The 19,463-nt window shown below is 34.3% G+C and overlaps 1 long non-coding RNA gene across 1 annotated transcript in view; it reads left to right on the forward strand.

The window, feature by feature from the left end:
* The window catches only part of LOC141372496 (uncharacterized), a 62,573-nt gene that overhangs the window by 11,841 nt on the left and 31,269 nt on the right, over positions 1-19,463 (forward strand). Inside the window, exon 2 of the long non-coding RNA XR_012377760.1 lies at positions 5,618-5,690. This is a non-coding gene — a long non-coding RNA (uncharacterized lncRNA). The remainder of the gene's footprint in view (positions 1-5,617; positions 5,691-19,463) is intronic.

The raw sequence follows: 19,463 nt of genomic DNA on the forward strand, positions 1-19,463 counted from the left end.
AAATTGAAATCATGTCATGTTCACATATTGGAAGACCCAACATAGTGAAAATGCCAATTTTCCTCAAATTAATACACAAAATTAATGTAATTTCTACTAAAAAAGCAAGGAAAGATTTTGGTAGACACATATAAGCTTATTCTAAAATTTATATAGAAAGTACAGGACCTAGAACAACTAAAACTATCTTGGAAAATAAGAAAGAGGGAGGAATTACTCTGTCTAATATTAAGTCCTACTATATAGCTATAGTAATCAATGGTCTTGGTTTAACAATAGACACATAGATCAGTGGAACAGAATAGAGAACCCCAAAATAGACCATACTAATATTCCTAATTAATTTTTTACAAAGGTGCAAAAACAATTTAATGAAGGAAAGTATTTTTAACAAATGGTGTTAGAGCTAGAACTACTGGAAATCCATAGGTAAAACAGTAACAACAACAACAACAAAAAGACAAGAACATCAACCTAAGTTTCACACCCTATAAAAATATTAACTCAACTTGGATCATAGACAATATAAAATGTAAAACTATAAAAACATGTAGAAAAAAGACATTGGAGAAAACTGAGATCTATGGCTAGACAATGTTCTTAGATGTGATACCAAAAGCATGTCCCATAAATATAAATACTGACAAGTTGCACCTCAACAAATTTAAAATTTTTTACTCTACAAAAACTCATTGAAGAAGATGAAAAGATAAGCTATAGTCTGGAAGAAACTATAAACCCCATAGCCAACAGAGAACTTGTATCTGGAATATATAAATAACTCTTCAAGCTCAATTTAAAAAAAAAATCCAGTTTGGAAATGGATAAAAATCATGAGCAGATATTTCACTGAAAAATATATACAGATGGCATATAAGGACATGAAAAGATGTTCAGTATATCTAGCCATTAGAGAAAACAAATCAAAACCACAAAGAGATATCACTCTACAGCTATCAGAATGGCTAAAATAAAAAATAGTGAAAACCCAAATGCTAGTGAGGATGCATAAAATGGATGGATATCTCATACATTGCTGGTGAGAATGTAACACAATACATCTGCTGGCAGTTTCTCACTAAACTAAAGTTGCACTTACATATGGACCAACAACTGCACTCTGGGACATTATCCCAGAAAAATGAAAATTTATATTCACAAAAAATCTGTATTCAAATGCTCACAGAAACTGTTTTCATAATAATCCCAAACTTGAAACAATTCAAATGGCTTCCAATTGGCTATTGGCTGGACAAACAGTGGCATATCCACAGTTGTAGTCCTCAGCAAAAGAATACTACTTAATAATAGAAAGGAACAAGCTACTGATAGATGCAGCACATGGGATGGATCTCAGTAAAATTGTACCAAGGGAAAAGCCAACCCCCACGTTTACAAACTGTTTTATTCCATGTATGTAAAATTCTTGAAATGACAAAATTATACAAAAGGAGAATAGTTTAGTGGTTGCCAGGTTTTGTAGGGGACATAGAGGAAGTTTGCTGTGGCTATAAAGGAGGGCACAAGGGATTGTTGTGGTGGAAGTATGTTGTATCTTGACTGTGGTGGTGGTCACACAAATTTACAGATGTGATAATATTGCATAGAACTAAATACATATGCATACATGTGTCCTCCCCCCCACACACACACATAAATCACTGCAGTAAAATTGGAGGAATCTACATAATGTCCAGGGATTGTATCAATTCAATTTTATGGTTGGGATATTATAGTAGAGTTATTTAAAATGTTACTGTTGGGATTAATTGGGTGAAGGGTACACAGGATATCTCTGTATTATTTCTCTCCGTTGTATGTGAATCTGCAATAATTTCAAAATAAAAATATTAAAAATAAATCCAATCCCTGGGAGAATCCTTGTCTCAGTGTAAGAATTCAAATGTCTTTGCTAAATTACTAAATAAATTGATACTTTTTATCTTCTCTTTTTCTTTCTTTTCTCTTTTTTCTTTTTTTTTTCTTTTCTTTTAGAAAGAGAGAATGTGCGAGCAAGAGAGAAGGAGGGAGAGGGAAGGGGCAACAGGAGAGAGAGAGAATCATAAGCCGACTCTACACTGAGTGGGGAGCCCTACTCAGGGCTTGATCTCACAACTCTGAGATCATAACCTGAGCAGAAATCAAGAGTTGGACACTTATCCAACTGAGCCAATGAGGCACCCCTCTTCTATTTCTTCATTAAAATAAGTCTAAATCTAAAAAGAATTCTTATATGTGTTATTTTGATGGATGGCAAGAACAATTTTGTATGGCCCTGTTTTTTGGTAAAACTTTATTTCCCTGTCCTCTATGGTTTCATCTACCATAGTTGCACAGGGTCCTGGTTAGGTCTCTTTATTTTTCCCCAACATTCCCTGCTTCATTGTAATCTGTTTTAGGAGATTAATCCCTAAAAGAAAGTTTACAATTAGAATCTTTAAATCAGGGCTCCTGGGTGGCTCAGTTGGTTAAGCGACTGCCTTCGGCTCAGGTCATGGTCCTGGAGTCCTGGGATCAAGTCCTGCATCCGGCTCCCTGCTCAGCAGGGAGTCTGCTTCTCCCTCTGACCCTCTTCCCTCTCGTGCTTTCTATCTCTCATTCTCTCTCTCTCTCAAATAAATAAATAAAATCTTCAAAAAAAATAGAATCTTTAAATCATCTCTCCACAAGATTAAAGCAGAAACAATCTAATTAAGACCTGCATCACTGTTTACCTCAACCACAATAAGAAGTCAAGACTCACAAACTATCCCTCATACCTAATTCTTTCACAATCTCACTTTCCTCTCTGACTTCAGGAACGCTTTTACTGTGCTCTTGAGAACTCACTACTGATAATTAGAAAAATCCCCTATATAAAAATCCCCACTATGAATGTTCTCTCCACCTTCTTACCCAAAGCAGACTGATTGATGAACGTGATCCCACTGTACAGAGATTAGGATCCATAAATTGCAACTCTCTCAAGTGCGTATGTGCGGAAGCTCGTGTGTATGGGGTGGGTGTTCTTCCCCAAACTCTATTACCATAAACCTGGAGGTAAGAGTGTATATTCTCCAGGCTCCTCATTGCCACTTGCCTACATTTTTTTCTCCATTCATCTTAAAGTCTCCAACTTTCTGGAATTATAGGTCACTTCTGTATACTATTTGAAGATTTTATCATCTAAATGCACCACGTTTTCTTAAATAATTTGTTATGATTTCAGTCGACATACCAGATCCTTGTAGTATCCTAGTCTTCTATTACTTTGACTTCTTTTCCTGTATTTCAACTCACCTATTCAAATTTATGATGAAATATGAAAAACATATTTCTAGGTAATGCACCCCTACCATTATCTTTATTTAAACACTCCACTCTGTACCACAGCCATTAACCTGTTCAATATTCTCCCTCTGATACCCCAATTCTCATAACTTTTCAAATACAATGGCACCTGCAATTTATTAAATATTTTGTTTTCATCCTCAAACTTCAGCTCACTCTTTTCTTATGCGGCTTTCAGAAGTTCTTCCCCGGGACACCTGGATGGCTTAGTTAAACAACAGACTCTTGATTTTTGGCTCAGGTCATGACCTCAGGGTCATGAGATGGAGCCCTGTGTGGGGCTCTATGCTCAGGGTGGAGTCTGTTTGTTTCTCTCCCTCCCCTCGCTCACACTCTTTCTCTAAAATAAATGAATAATTAAAATCTTTAAAGAAGTAATAAAAATTAAAAAAAAAAAAGAATTTCTTCCCCACGTATATCTTTAATCACAGTGTGCTGGAAGCAGTTCCTATTGCTTCCCAAGAGCATTTGTGTGCTCTTCCCACCTCATATAAAATAATGCCAAACTGATAGCTTAAATATTTATACCACATAGTCAGTAAACATTTTCTAGTGCACTACTGTCTTCTAATCCCTTATGCTCACACTCATTCACAATGTGTCTGTGAATATAGATCTGGCTTTATCTTCTCTGCACTTTGATCTCTGTCTCTGTGTCTCTTGTCATTTATACTATGCCTCTTCTTTTCTTTATAACCCCTCTCTCCACATTTCATAATTATTTGTTCAGTTATGTAAAGTCTACTTCCCCCTATGAAAACAACCTCCATAAAAGGAGAGGGTTTTTTTTTTCAGTTTGGTCCCTTCTGCTATATGAAAAATAATTTAGAATAGTTCTTAGCACATTAATATTAATAATAATTATCAACAAATTTTATTGAATTAATTTTGAATAAATGATATGAATAGTTTTGAAACAGATTTATTTCTTTAATTATTTAACATATGTGCTATTCCATAATTTTAGTGCAATATTGGTAACATAGAATCATAAATCATCATAATAAAAATCAACTCCCATAAAAAATCTGCATTTTAAGAAGTAAAATAGTACCAACCCAGTGTTTTCTCATCTATCCCGTTCTCCTTGTTCCTCTCAGAGGTAACAATTAAATTAAATAGGGATTTATTATTTCCATGAATTTTTAAAGTAGTTTCATCATAAAAATACACTGTTTGGTTTTTAAAATGATATCATACCTTGTGTAGTTTTCAAGAACTAACTTTTTTCGTTCTCATATGTGTTTTTTAAATTTAAGATATTTTATGTAGTTGTGTGATTTTTTTTTTTTTTTTAGTTTTGGTTTATTTTCAACAAGTGAACCCATGTTTTACTTAGTCACTTTAACGTACATTGTTATTTCACATATTTGAAGATATTGTGAAGAGTACTATTAAGAAAATTCTCATAAATTCTCATAAATATTGGCTGGTACACAGCTCCATGATTTACTCTGGAGTAAACTAAACCAATTGTATTTCTATTTACTATCAAGAATGATTTTATTTTTTTTTAATTTTTTTAAGATTTTATTTATTTATTTGAGAGAGAGAGAAACGGAGATAGAGAGAGCATGAGCAGGGAGGAGAGGGAGAAGCAGGCTCCCCGCTGAGCCGGGAGCCTGACCTGGGGCTCCATCCCAGGACCTGGGATCATGACCTGAGCCCAATGCAGATGCTTAACTGACTGAGCCACCCAGGGGCCCCTATCAAGAATGATTTTAAAAATAAAAATAATAACATTTAAAATAACTTAAGGGGCACCTGGGTGGCTCAGTTGGTCAAGTATCTGCCTTCAGCTCAGATCATGATCCTAGGGTCCTCGGATGGAGCCTTGCATTGGCCTCCCTGCTCAGTGGGGAGTCTGCTTCTCCCTTTCCACTCCCTCCTTCCCGCTCATGCTCTCTTTCCCATATGCTCTCTCTCTGTCTGAAATAAACAAGTAAATCTTAAAAAAAAAATAAAATAACAAAATACAAAACGCTTAAGAATTATAAGATGTGAAAAAAATCTACACTGCTAAACTATAAAACTGCTGAGAGAAACTAGAAGATTTAACTATGTTGCAAAATATACAATATTCATCTAGTAAGCAATTAGTACCATTAAAATGTTAATCTCTTTAAATTCATCTAAAGATGCAACACAATCTCAACCATGATAAACTTTTAACTCAAAAAACTTAGTATTGTATGGTGACTAATATAACATAATAAAATTAAATTAAAATTTAAAAAAACAGTATTTTATAATTCAAAATTTAATACAGGTATTATTTATATTGCAGTATTTGGAGTATTGTGCAAATTCAAGCCACAGTTACTTCTAACAATGTGGAGAATCAAAAGCTTAATCTTAGAGTAAGTATTAATGACTCCAAGGATCTGGGAAGGACCCAGGTGTTCCTTTTTTTTTATGTTATGTTAATCACCATACATTACATCATTAGTTTTTGATGTAGTGTTCCATGATTCATTGTTTGCGTATAACACCCAGTGCTCCATGCAGAACGTGCCCTCTTTAATACCCATCACCAGGCTAACCCATCCCCCCACCCCCCTCCTCTCTAGAACCCTCAGTTTGTTTCTCAGAGTCCAGAGTCTCTCATGGTTCGTCTCCCCCTCCGATTTCCCCCCCTTCATTTTTCCCTTTTAATGTCAGGAAACAAACTGAGGGTTGCTGGAGTGATGGGGGGTGGAGGGATGGGGTGGCTGGGTGATGGACATTGGGGAGTGTATGTGCTATGGTGAGTGCTGTGAATTGTGTAAGACTGTTGAATCACAGACCTGTACCTCTGAAACAATAATACGTTATATGTTAAAAAAAAAAGAAGAAGAAGAAGAAGAAGAAGAAGATACCAGGTGTTCCATTTTTAAGAAACTTTCAGGTGTTTGTGTTGCATGCCAAAGTTGGGAAGAGAGAATCGTATCTTTGTACTCAGTTTTAACTTAAAAGACTTTGATTTCCTGGTGTACTAATTCTGAATAAAATGTGGTCATTGAAGTCTAAGCAGTACTGCAAAAGCCACAACTTTAAATTTTTGCATTTTTGCACTTAACAGAATACATCAATACTTAAGAGAGTAAACTTAATTATTTTTGCATGTAAATTTTATAAATAATCATAATTATCTGTTAAAATGATACTGGAAAAGGAAATATTGTTCAATACTTCATAAGATAGCAAAAATTTCATATGCTTTATAAAAGTTATGGAAATGTGAATTATAATTAAATTCTATTATTATAAGAACTGAAAATTATTTGTTAGAATTGCAAAAGCACAATATATTGAGGGTTATTTGAGTGTTTTATTTTAAAATGGCCGTTGCCAAACATCAAAGAAAAAAGCATAAAACCTTGCTAATGCACCTAATACTACACTACAAATACTACACTACTACACTACAGGTTAAATTTTTCTCCAAACCATCTGGAAAGCAGTTAAAACTCTGAAGCATGAGCACAGATAGCCCTTTTAATTTTTATCCTTGCCAATGTAGGTCTTTAAAACATTTTATAACTTCTAAATCAGACATGTTAATGTTACCATCAGAATACAAAATGGTAGCATGATCAAAGCTCAAGAGCCTGATATTCAACAAAATTTCTCGTGTTACATATTGCATATTATCTTGGGTTGTAATTTATGTTGAGAATAAAATAAAATAACATGAAACAAAATCAAATGCAGTATATCTCAATAGTATATTTACCTGGAGTATGCCCAGTCTCTATTTGTATAAAATGGTGTGTGTGCCAAAAACAGTCAGACACTTAACCAACTGAGCCATCCAGGTGCCCCTGAACTCACCGTTTGAGCCCACATAGCACTTACCAGATATGGAGTTTTAGTCATTGCCTAATATTTTTGCTTTATTTTCCCCATTCTGAGACATACGGCATTAATATCTAACCAGAAAAATGCATGAAAATAGTGAGGTACATAATAAACTTTCAGACAAAGAATTCCTTTCATTTCTATTACTTAACATATTAATAGTATTACTATTGTACTAGTATAGTATACTATAATATAGTATACTAATATAGTATTACTAATATACTTATGTAATCTATTAATATAGTATTATGATTCTACTATTAGTAATAGTATTACTAATTCTATCACCACTGGTGCTGCTACTTGCACTGGATGCCTGTTTGAATATCAAAAATCATGGGTTTAATTTATCTATACCAAAATATGTGGTGTTAAATGGCTCAGGGGTTTTGTAATATTTTTCTTCATAGTATGGACTAAAATCTGTCCCCCATTAAGTTTTATCTATTTTTTAATTTTTTTTCTCTTTATGGAAACAGCTTCCCACTTGTAATAATCCTATTTCAGATACCTGAGAAAAAGTGTCATATCTCAAGTTTGTTTATCCCATTTTCTCAATCATTTCTCATGTAAAGTTGTTGCTATTATCATTATTGTCTTGTCCTCCTTTATATATGGTTTGGCTTATCAGTGTTCTTTGCAAATGTGATGTTGTGAATCAAAAGAAGTATTACACAGTCAGAACTTCTTATACAATTAGTGTTATAAAGTCAGGAAATATGTTTCTTTTTTACATTTTAATTGGGAAACTTACTGTTAACTTTAGAATTTTGATGCCTTGTTTCCATTAAACTTCCTAATATTTTGATGACATTCTTTTCCTGGCCCCTTTAATGAAATTAATCATCTAACTGTCATGTTTTCACCTCTTAATTATTTCTTTTTTAAAGTACACATCTGTCTCAATATCTATAATATTTTGCATTATCTCTTTGCTTGGCTGTCTCTCTTATGGGACTTGGCGGGGGGGTCTTTGTGTATAGGGAAAACCAGATTCATCTTGATATCTCCAGTGTTTTTTAAATAAACATATCAGCAAATGACTGGATTGGGGATTCTAATTTAAAAGTCCAAGATCTGGTGTTCACTTTTAAATTAATATACTTAGTAATAAAATTTCCAATCATAAAACTCTTTCCAGTAATTTATTTAAAATGATGAACCAAAAAAAAAATAAAATGATCAACCAAGAGATAAAAATCATCTACAACTTACCTCTGAAATATGTACATTCACTATGTAAAATATGAGCATTTTGTTCCTTTAATGCAAAACACAAAGTCATTTTAAAGGGTCATTTAGATAATGCTATAATATTATGAGTACTGGCACAAATAATATTCAAAACATATTCTAAAACACAGAAAACATTATATCTATATAATACTACATTAAAAAATAAGATTTTATCTAGAACCCTTTTCCCTCAGCTCAAATTATTAAGTTTAACAAATTAGCTTTTTTAACAAATGTACTTGTCTTAATATCCAGGCCCAAATCACAAATTACTAATGCAGAAAACTTCCCCTCTAGAAATGTCTATAAAGAAATAATGATTTTCTTAATAACCTAGAAAACTGAGGTTTTAAAAAATGCATCATAGCATTTACAGATGGTAAAAAATTTAGATTTTCAAGAGCCATCCGTTGATGAAAACTTTAACTGCTATTTGTTGGCACTTGTTTCAGGATAAGTCATTTCAATTTTGTATCTATTTTTAGTAAAGTTATTTCATAAAATTCAACTCATTTAAGATACTGCTATCAAGTATTAATAGAACAAACATGAGAATGTTATCTTCAGTCATCTTAGAGCTGAAAAGTGTTCTAATGACAGAGTTTCATCTAAAATTTTTAATTTTTAATAAGGATATTATAATTAAAAATATTTTTCCATGCCAAGGCTATAACTAATACTAAAGTAACTAAATAATTAATTTGATAAACTCAGAGCAACTTAATTGATTTTTTTTAAAATCAGTATTTACCTTTATCTTAAAACAAACAACAAAACAAAACTAAGTGTTCTTTAACCAAAGTTTAAAAATTCTTTTACATCCAACATAAGCTTCTCCAAGGTTTAAGTATATTGAGCCTACCAGATAATTTAGTTTTTAAGTCAACAAATCCTTTAGTGACTATTAATGACTGCTAGCTCAAAAAAGTGATGTTCCACATTGAAAAAAACAAATTACAATGTTTTCCTTCATTTTTATCCTCCTAGATTTACTATCTTTTTTGATATAATTAACTATCAAATGACACTGACATACAAAAAGTCATTGGAAGGCATGTCCCAATTCTTGTCCCAAGTGCTGCATTTTAGCATGGAAAATTTGTTGGACCCTGAAATATCTTTTATAACTTCTTAGAGCAATATTGGCCTAGATGTGAGTCTCTTTCAATATATATTATTCTTTATCCCTCCAAATTATTCTCAAAGTCACTATTTAAAGAAAATGAAGATGGAAAAAAGTAGGATTTATTTATACCTTTTGAACCTTGAGACATGTAGCACTCAGAATGAAATCTATATAAAATTTTTTGAGATATGACTTTAAATATCAGTCATGTAAACACATGTTTTAATTGGGATTCTATATGAGGTAGCAATTCATTCAATTTTCCTATCCAAAGAAGTATTTTTTAAGTAAATATTAAGTACTTGCTAAATAATTAATTTATTATTCAAGAGATTAGAAGTAATGAAATCTTTTTCTCAGTTATATACCTTATGTCTTCATAGCAGTGAATTATTTTCTACTTTAAATAAACATTTTTATTACCATTTTTTATGAGAAAAGATCTCCTTTGCCCCTATGTATTTTCTACTCATTTTGTACCTTCTCCATGAAACCTTATCTGATCATGAACACTTCAACCACACACAATTTTTTCTCCTCAATCCTAACTCATTTCACAACAAAATCTTCATGTCTTTTGAATCAAGGATTCCCCTGAACTTATTTCAGAACTATTGTGTAAAAATTTTATGTGCTTTGTCACCCTATTTTCCTTCTACTATGAAACTGGAAGCTCCTCAAGGCCATAGGCCATGTGGTAAATTTCATCATACTTTGTCACAGCACCAACACTGAACAATGCACAGAACAAGTAATTAAAAAATACATTCTGAATTAACTTACGGTTTTGCTGTTTATTGCAACTAATTTTACGTCAGAAGAACAAGTGTGTGGGGCAAACAGTATTTAGTCTCTAATAGGCATTGGCATAAGCGATTGTAACTCTGGCAAACATCATGCTGCCAGTCTAAAAGAAAACAGCTGGCCAAGAACCAACAAACTGAAATACTCAGTATTTTTTTCAAGGGTAAACCTAGGGTAAATTAAAGCTCTGAAGTCTACTAAAACAAGAATAACTAAAACATATAATTTATACTTTTTTTTCCTCCCTGTCAACTAAATAGGCATGGTTTTATAAGCATAGTTTAATCCAAAAAGCAGATGTAGTTTTTCCTTATGATACTAAATAGAGCCAACTGGCTTGCATAGCACTTTTTCTCCCTGTGGTTATTGGAAGTGGCAGGTTGAAAGAACCAAGAATTATAATTTCAGGACATGGCAGTAGATACAAAGAACTGAGTTCCAATCCTTCAGAGGAAATAGAGAAAAAAAAATGGAGAAGGAATAAAAGACAGACATTTAAGGGAAGATTACTGACATTAAAAAAAAATGATGTCAACCAGAGATTGCTTATGAAATAAGCAGTGACAAAACCGAAAAGCAAGTATTATAAGTCCCTACATAGCTCTTTAACATGTATGTAAAAGCCTCCTCTATGTTAAATAGATCAATGTCTATTCAACAAATTTGTTTACATTTGCTATCATTTGATTACTCTCCCTGATAATACATAAATCCCTTCCTCAAAGAACCCAAGAGATCATATTTTTTCTGGTATGATGGCTTGGGAGGCTTTAGTTTTTTAATCTATTGACTGTTTGGATAGGTCTATGGATTTCAGCGCCTATATGGGTCAGATGGCTAACTCATTTCTGCATTCATACCATATAGGTTAGTGCCTGCTACTCCTTAGCTACTTTTTGGCATTTTTATATACAGGATTGTAATATTCAGATGAGTTGAGTATATACTTTTCGTAGTCAGAAAAACCTCATTCTGAGTCCAACTCTGAAACATTCAAGCTGTATGATGTAGGGAACGTGCATAAATTTTAAGACTCTTTTGTTTTTGAATTTATTAAATATTTAAATTAAACTTATGTAAAGCACTTCTCTGTACACCTGGCATTTATTAAACATTCAATAAATGGAATTGTTATTAGTAATAACAAGCAAACCTAAGGGCATTACAGAATTTGATCTTATAGTGAAGAAGACACATGACATTCCAGTTCTCTTCTGGGTCACAAAAGAAAGGTTTTAAAAGTCCTGGCACATTGAGCATTCCAAGCTTGCTTTTGCTTTCAAAGTCCTAAGTCCCTAAATAGAACCACACTGTGGCAATCCAGCAGAGTCCTTAATAGGACTATTCACCTTGATTGGTGAAGGAGCTAAACAACTCCTCACAAAGTTGGAATTATCAGTGAGTCTTACACACTTTCAATTCACATCAATAGCTAGCTTTAATACAGAATGAGGCAGTTCAGTTTCAGTTTAGGTATTCAGGATACCAGTAAGGAAAATTAAAATTTGAGCATATATTAAAGACCTTGTGACTGCAGGCAATAAACTGAGAATAAGGTGAAATGGTTCATAACTACTTCTCTCCTATGTATTGTGTTATATATCAGGAATTCAACAGTGTTTAACAAGAAATACAGGGCATTTTTGTTGAAATTGGGTTCATTTTGTAGCTAAATCTAGTGTGGAATGCATAATTACATTTCAGTGTGGGTGCCAGGAATCACATGTTCTTTGTGCCTTGTAAGCTATACAAATGTGCCAGAAGAGGAAAGCCAAAACTTGGACTCTTATGTGTGTACTACAGGCTTTCAAAAGGCTCAGTAATAACAATGATAACAACAACAATAATTATAAGAGCAACTAAAATGTTGAGTGTTTATCATATATATGCCAGGTACTGTTTTGTATTCTTTACCTATATTAACTCATCTATCATCACCAGAACTCTTTAAGTCTTATTATTTTCCTTATTACTTAGGGTCCTCCAGAGAAACAGAACCAAAAGAATATTTATAGAATATATATACATATAAGAGGAGATTTGTTACAACAATGGCATCATGTGGTTATGGAGAATAAGTCCTGTGATCTGCCTTCCACAAGCGGGAGAACCAGGAAAGCCTGTTGTCTAATTCAGTTCAGGTTCAAAAGCCTGAGAATGGGAAAGAAGAGGGTAGATGTTTTAAGTCCTGGTCTGAGTCTGAAAGCCCAAGAACTAGGAGCACTAAAGTTCAAGGGCAGTAGACAACAGATGGATGTCTCAGCTCAAGCAGAGAGAACGAATTAACCCTTACTATGCTTATTTGTTCTATTCAAGCTCTCAGCCCATTGGATGATGCTCACTTGCATCTTGCATTGGTGAAGGAGATCTTTACTCAATCTACTGATTCAAAGGCTAATATCTTCTGGAGACACCCTCACAGATATATCCAAACATAATATTTTACCAGCTTTATTGGCATCTCTTAGGCCAGTCATGTTGACACATGAAATTAACCATCACATTATCCAAATATTACATACGGATAAACTGAGGGTTAGAGAGGCTAAATAATTTCCTCAAGGTTAACTCTAGGTAAATAAATAAGTTTAAAATGATTTTATAAATTTGAATACATCTTAGGGGATAGGAGTAAATAATTTGTCTAGTTTCTCTTGCGAGGAAAGCTCTACTGCTGCTAAAATGAATTATATATTTATTTTTATTTAACATTATTTCATAGTTCATATTAAACTTTAAGTTAATATCTGATAATTCTAGATTATTTTCTTTAAATTACATTTTGATTATATTTTGATTACATGCTATATCATAAAAAGTATGAATTTTTAAAAATCTTTTAATTATCTAAATTTAAGATAGATAAGACATGCTGGTTTCTGGTAGCCTCTCAGTCATTCAGGAAATGCAGATTACTACAGAGATATACAACATAGCCTGCAATTTATGGAGACTGGTGGTTAGTACTCTACCAAGAACCTGCTGGCTGAGATCTAACTTAAGAATCCTTGCAAAGCTGCGGGGTGCCTGGGTGGCTCAGTTGCTTAAGCGACTGCCTTCGGCTCAGGTCATGGTCCTGGAGTCCTGGGATCGAGTCCCGCATCGGGCTCCCTGCTCAGCAGGGAGTCTGCTTCTCCCTCTGACCTCCCCTCTCTCTCTCTCTCAAATAAATAAGTAAAATCTAAAAAAAAAAAAAAAAAGAATCCTTGGGCTGTTGCATCTCAACCTAGGCCACAGGGAGGCTTTTCTCCACAAAGTAGGATCAGATTACTTCTTATTACCAGGATTTTTCTAGTATCCATATTTCTCAGAATCTGGACTCAATAATTCATAGAATTATTGAAAGATGTTATCCTATCTCTACAATTCATATTTTATTCTCTATGATCAAGTTCTTCCCATAATAAGTGGCTTTGTGCAAGTTCACTCCCTGTTGAGGAAACCCCAATTTCTACCTATAGGTATATGACCTGCCCAATACCTCAACCAAAGAATCACATAGTTATCATACATAGATCTCAAAATACTGCATTTACATTAATACAATAAAATACATAGGATTATGAGAAAAAAACAATCATGTTGAAATAGATGGTCTTTATACTTTATGCTTTAAATAAATAGATATAGTGATGGGTCCAATTAAAACCATAATTTTGAGGGAGGAGTTAAAGTGGCAGAGTAGTAGGGGGACCCGAAGTTGGTCTCATCACTTGAATACAACTAGATAGTTACCAAATCATTCTGAACATCGGAGAAATCAATCAGAGATCTGAGAAAACAAATGCTGCAAGTCTACAAGTAGAAAAGTGACCACCATTTTGAAGGTAAAAGGTATGGAGACTTGAATCTGGTATGATATAGCTGGGGATAAGGCAGAGGGGAGGGGGGCCGCTTAAGGAGGGTACCACAAAGTATTAAAAGCAGCAAAGTACAAAATTAGAACTTTTAGAAGTCTGCTAGAGTGGGAGACATGCTTGACTTAAAGATTCTCAGGTGGTAAAGTGGGGCAGAATCCCAGGTGTGACAGCAAGGTCTCAGGATCCCCAGGGTCACAAGAAGAATGGGTGATGCCTGAGTGCAGCAGAGTTCCCAGGCATAGGAGCAGGTAAGCCAGCTGAGAACAATGAATCTAGGTGCTGGTTTTCTACTCTGTGTTGCCATAAAATGCAAACTGCTGCAGGTTGTGCAACTGCTTTCCTGGGAGGGGTCCAGCAAAAGGCAGAAGCCTGGTAAGACCACCCCATCCTCCACCCCAGGAGAAACAGCCTGGGTCCAGTGGCGGGAGTGGCTAAAATTTGGAGTTTTGAAACTTAGTTGTGTGCCTAGGATAAGAAAGTTTGGTCACAGGCCAAGTGAACACAGAGTTCTGATGGAAACTGGGGAGACAAGAGTGATTGATTGCTTTTCTATGATGGCTTCTGAAAAGTGAGGGGAGTGAATTTTCATCTCTAGGGCTAGAAAGTGGGGCAGAGCCATATACATCCTGCCCATCAGTACTGACAGACTTCAAGGAGCAAAACAGTGCCACCTAGTGGCACCCAGATCTGCTTATACCAAGCCCTGCTTCTGCGCACTGGAGGTGCATTTCCACCAGGGCAAGTCCAACTGAGAATCAGCACAACAGGCCCCTCCTCCAGAAGACCAGCATAAACAACTCACTCTCACCAACTTTACTGGTCATAGAGGGCTGCAAAACTCTTGGGGAAAACAGTATACAGCATTCTTTCTATATTTTTATTCTTTAGTTTTTAGTATTATTTTTTCAATTCTTTTTTATTTTTTATTTCTCTTTATATTTTTTGTTTCCTTTCATTGTATTATTATTTTTCTTTCTTTCTTTTATTAAGCAGACCAAAACACATCCAGGATCTAGCTGTTTGTTTGTTTGTTTTCGTTGTTATTGTTGTTTTTGCTGTTGTTTTTCTCTTTCTCTTTTCTTTTCCTTTCAGACAAAATGATGAGATGGAGAAATGCAACCCAAAAGAAAGAACAGTAGGCAGTACTCACTGCCAGGGATTTAATCAATATGGATATAAGTAAGATGTCTGAACTAGAATTTACAACAATGATTATAAAAATACTAACTAGGCTTGAAAGAAGCATAGAAGGCACTAGAGAATCACTTACTGTAGAGATAAAAGAACTAAAATGCTATTACTGAGATGCAGTCCCAGGTGGAGTCTGTAAAAATGAGGAAGAATGAAGTAGAAGAGCAAATCAGTGATATAGAAGATAAAATGATGGGAAATTAGGAAGCTGAAAATAAGAAGGAAAGAAAAGTATTAGATCACGAAGGTAGACTTAGGGAACCCAGTGATTACAGAAAGCAAAATTACATCCACATTATAGGAGTCCCAGAAGATATGGAACAGGGAAAGGGGGCAGAAGGTTTATTTAAACTGATTATAGTTGAAACCTTCCCTAATCTGGGGAAGGAAACAGATATTGAAGCCCAAGAGGTTCACAGAACTCCCCCTCAAAATCAACAAAATAAGTCAACACCTCAACATATTATAGTGAAGCTTGCAAATTACAAAAATAAAGAGAAAATCCTGAAAGCAGCTCAGGACAAGAGGTCTGAAACCTACAAGGGTAGACACATAATGCTGGCAGCTCACCTGTCCACAGAGACTGGCAGGCCAGAAAGAACTGGCATGATATATCCAACTTGCTAAATGGGAAAAATATACAGCCAAGAATACTTTATCCAGCAAGGCTGTCATTCAAGGTAGAAAGAGAGATAAAGAGTTTTTAGGACAAACAAAAACTAAAGGAATTTGTGAACACTAAACCAGCCCTGCAAGATATATTAAAGGGGAAGAAACAGAGACAATCTACAGAAAAAGTGACTCTACAGGTAATATAATGGCATTAAATTCATATCTTTCAATAATCACTCTGAAAGTCAATAGACTAAATGCTTCAATCAAAAGACACAGAGTATCAGAGTGGATCAAAAAACAAGGCCAATCAATATGCTGTCTGTAGGAGACTCATTTTAGACCCAAAGACACCTCCAGATTTAAAGTGAGGGGGTAGAAAACCATTTATCATGTTAATAGACATAAAAAAAAAAAACCTGGAGTAGGCATCCTTATATGAGAAAAACTAGATTTTAAACCAAAGGCTGCAAAATAAAATAAAATAAAATAAACCAAAGCCTGCAATAAGAGATGAAGAAGGACACTATGTCATAATAAAAGGGTCTATCCAACAAGAACATCTAACAATTGTAAATACATATGCCCTTAACTTGGGAGGAGCCAAACATATAAACCAATTAATAACAAAATTAAAGAAACTCATTGAAAATAATACAATAGTAAGGGATTTTAACACACCACTCACAGTACTGGACAGATCATCTAAACAGAAGATCAACAAGGAAATAAGGGCTTTGAATGGCACAGTGAACCAGATGGACTTAACAGATACATTCAGAGCATTTCATCCTACAGCAGCAGAATACACATTCCTTTTGAGTACACATGGAACATTCTCTGGAATAGATCACATAGTGGGTTACAAATCAGGTCTCAACTGGTACAAAAAGACTGAGATAGTACTATGCATATATTCAGACCACTGTGAAACTTGAAGTCAAACTTGAAATTTGGAAGAACCACAAATACATGGAGGTTAAAGAACATTCTACCAAAGAATGAATGGGTCAACCAAGAAATTATAGAAGACTTTAAAATAATACATGGAAGCAAATGAAAATGAAATGTATCCAGCAATACAGGCTTTCCTCAAGAAGAAAGAAATTGAGGAAGGCACAAAGAAATGGAAAAACATTCCATGCTAATGGATTGGAAAAACAAATATTGTTAAAATATCTATGCTACCCAAAGCAATCTACACATTCAATGAAATACACAACCTAACTTTACACCTAAAGGAGCTAGAAAAAGAACAGCAAAGAAAGCCTAAATCCAGCAGGAGAAGAGAAATAATAAAGATTATAGCAGAAATCAGTGATATAGAAATAATAATAATAAAACAGTAGACTAGATCAACGAAACTAGGAGCTGTTTCTTTGTAAGAATTATTAGATTGATAAACTCCTAATCAGACTTAACAAAAAGAAAAGAGAAATGACAAAAATCTATAAAATCATGAATCAAAGAGAAAACAACCACCAGAAAAGAAGTATAAAAATTATAAGAGAATATTATAAGCAATTATATGCCAACAAATTAAGCAATCTGCAAGAAATAGATAAATTCCTAGAAAATATAAACTACCAAAATTAAACAGGAAGAAATAGAAAACCTCAACAGACCCATAACCAGCAAAGAAACTGAATGAGTAATCAAAAATCTCCCAACAAACAAGAATCCAAAGCCAGATGGCTTCCCATGGGAACTCTACCAAACATTTCAAGAAGAATTAATACCTATTCTTCTGAAACTGTGCCAAAAAATAGAAATGGAAGGAAAACTTCCAAACTTATTCTATGAGGCCAAAATTACCTTGACCCCACTAAAAAGGATAATTACGGACCAATATCCCTGATGAACATGGATGCAAAAATTCTCACCAAGATACTAACTAATAGGATCTAACAGTACATTAAAAGGATTATTCAGCATGACCAAGTGAGATTTATTCCTGGGATGCATGGGTGGTTCAAATTCTGAAAATCAATCAATGTGATACACCACATTAATAAAAGAAAGGATAAGAACCATATGACCCTCTTTATAGATGGAGAAAAGGCATTTAACAAAATAAAGCATCCTTTCTTGATGAAAACCCTCCACCATGTAGGGATAGAGGGAACATACCTCAACATCATAAAAGACATATACAAAAGACCTACAGTGAATATCATCCTCAACAGGGAAAAACTGATAGTATTTCCCTTTAAGTCAGAAACACAACAGCGACGTCTACTCTCACCACCATTATTCAACTTAGTACTGGAAGTCTTAATCTCAGCAATCAGACAATAAAAAGAAATAAAAGGCATCCAAAGTGGCAAAGAAGTTAAACTTTCACTCTTTGCAGACAACATGATACTTTATGTAGAAAACCCAAAAGACTCCACCAAAATATTGCTAGAACTGATACAGGAATTCAGCAAAGTCCCAGGATATAAAATCAATGCACAGAAGTCTGTTGCATTTCTATAAACTAACAATGAAGCAGCAGAAAGAGAAATCAATGAATCGATCTCATTTACAATTGCACCAAAAACCATAAGATACCTAGCAATAAACCTAACCAAAGAGGTAAAAGATTTGTACTCAGAAAACTATAGAACACTCATGAAAGAAATTGAGGAAGACACAAAGAGGTGGAAAAATATTCCATGCTCATGAACTGGAAGAATAAACATTGTTAAAATGTCTATGCTACCTAAAGCAATCTACACATTCAATGAAATCCCTAGCAAAATACCATCAGCATTTTTCACAGATCTGGAACAAACATTCCTAAAATTTGTATGGAACCAGAAAAGACTCCAAATAGCCAAGGCAATCTTGAAAAAGAAAACCAAAGCTGGAGCCATCACAGTTCTGGACTTCAAGCTGTATACAAAGCTGTAATCATCAAGACAGTATGGTACTGGCACAAAAACAGATGCATAGATCAATGGAACAGAATAGAGAGCCCAGAAATGGACCTTCAACTCTATGGTCAACTAATCTTCAACAAAGCAAGAACGAATATCCAGTGGAATAAAAGACAGTCTCTTCAACAAATGGTGTTGGGAAAAGTGGACAGCCACATGCAGAAGAATGAGACTGGACCATTTCTTTATATCACACACAAAAAATAAACTCAAAATGCATAAAGACCTAAATGTGAGAGAGGGATCAATCAAAATCCTAGAGGAGAACACAGACAGCAACCTCTTTAACCTTGGCCGCTACAACTTCTTGCTAGACACATCTACAAATGCAAGTGAAACAAAAGTAAAAATGAACCACTGGGGCTTCATCAGGATAAAAAGCTTTTGCACAGCAAAGGAAATCATCAATAAAACCAAAAGGCAACCTACAGAATGAGAGAATACATTCACAAAAGACACATCAGAGAAAGGGCTAGTATTCAAAATCTATAAAGAACTTATCAAATTTAACACCAATAAAACAAACAAACAAACAAATAC

The sequence above is a fragment of the Callorhinus ursinus genome, unplaced genomic scaffold, assembly GCF_003265705.2.
Source record: "Callorhinus ursinus isolate GAN/ISIS: 27379988/994484 unplaced genomic scaffold, GSC_fseal_2.0 scaffold4, whole genome shotgun sequence".
NCBI lineage: Eukaryota > Metazoa > Chordata > Mammalia > Carnivora > Otariidae > Callorhinus > Callorhinus ursinus.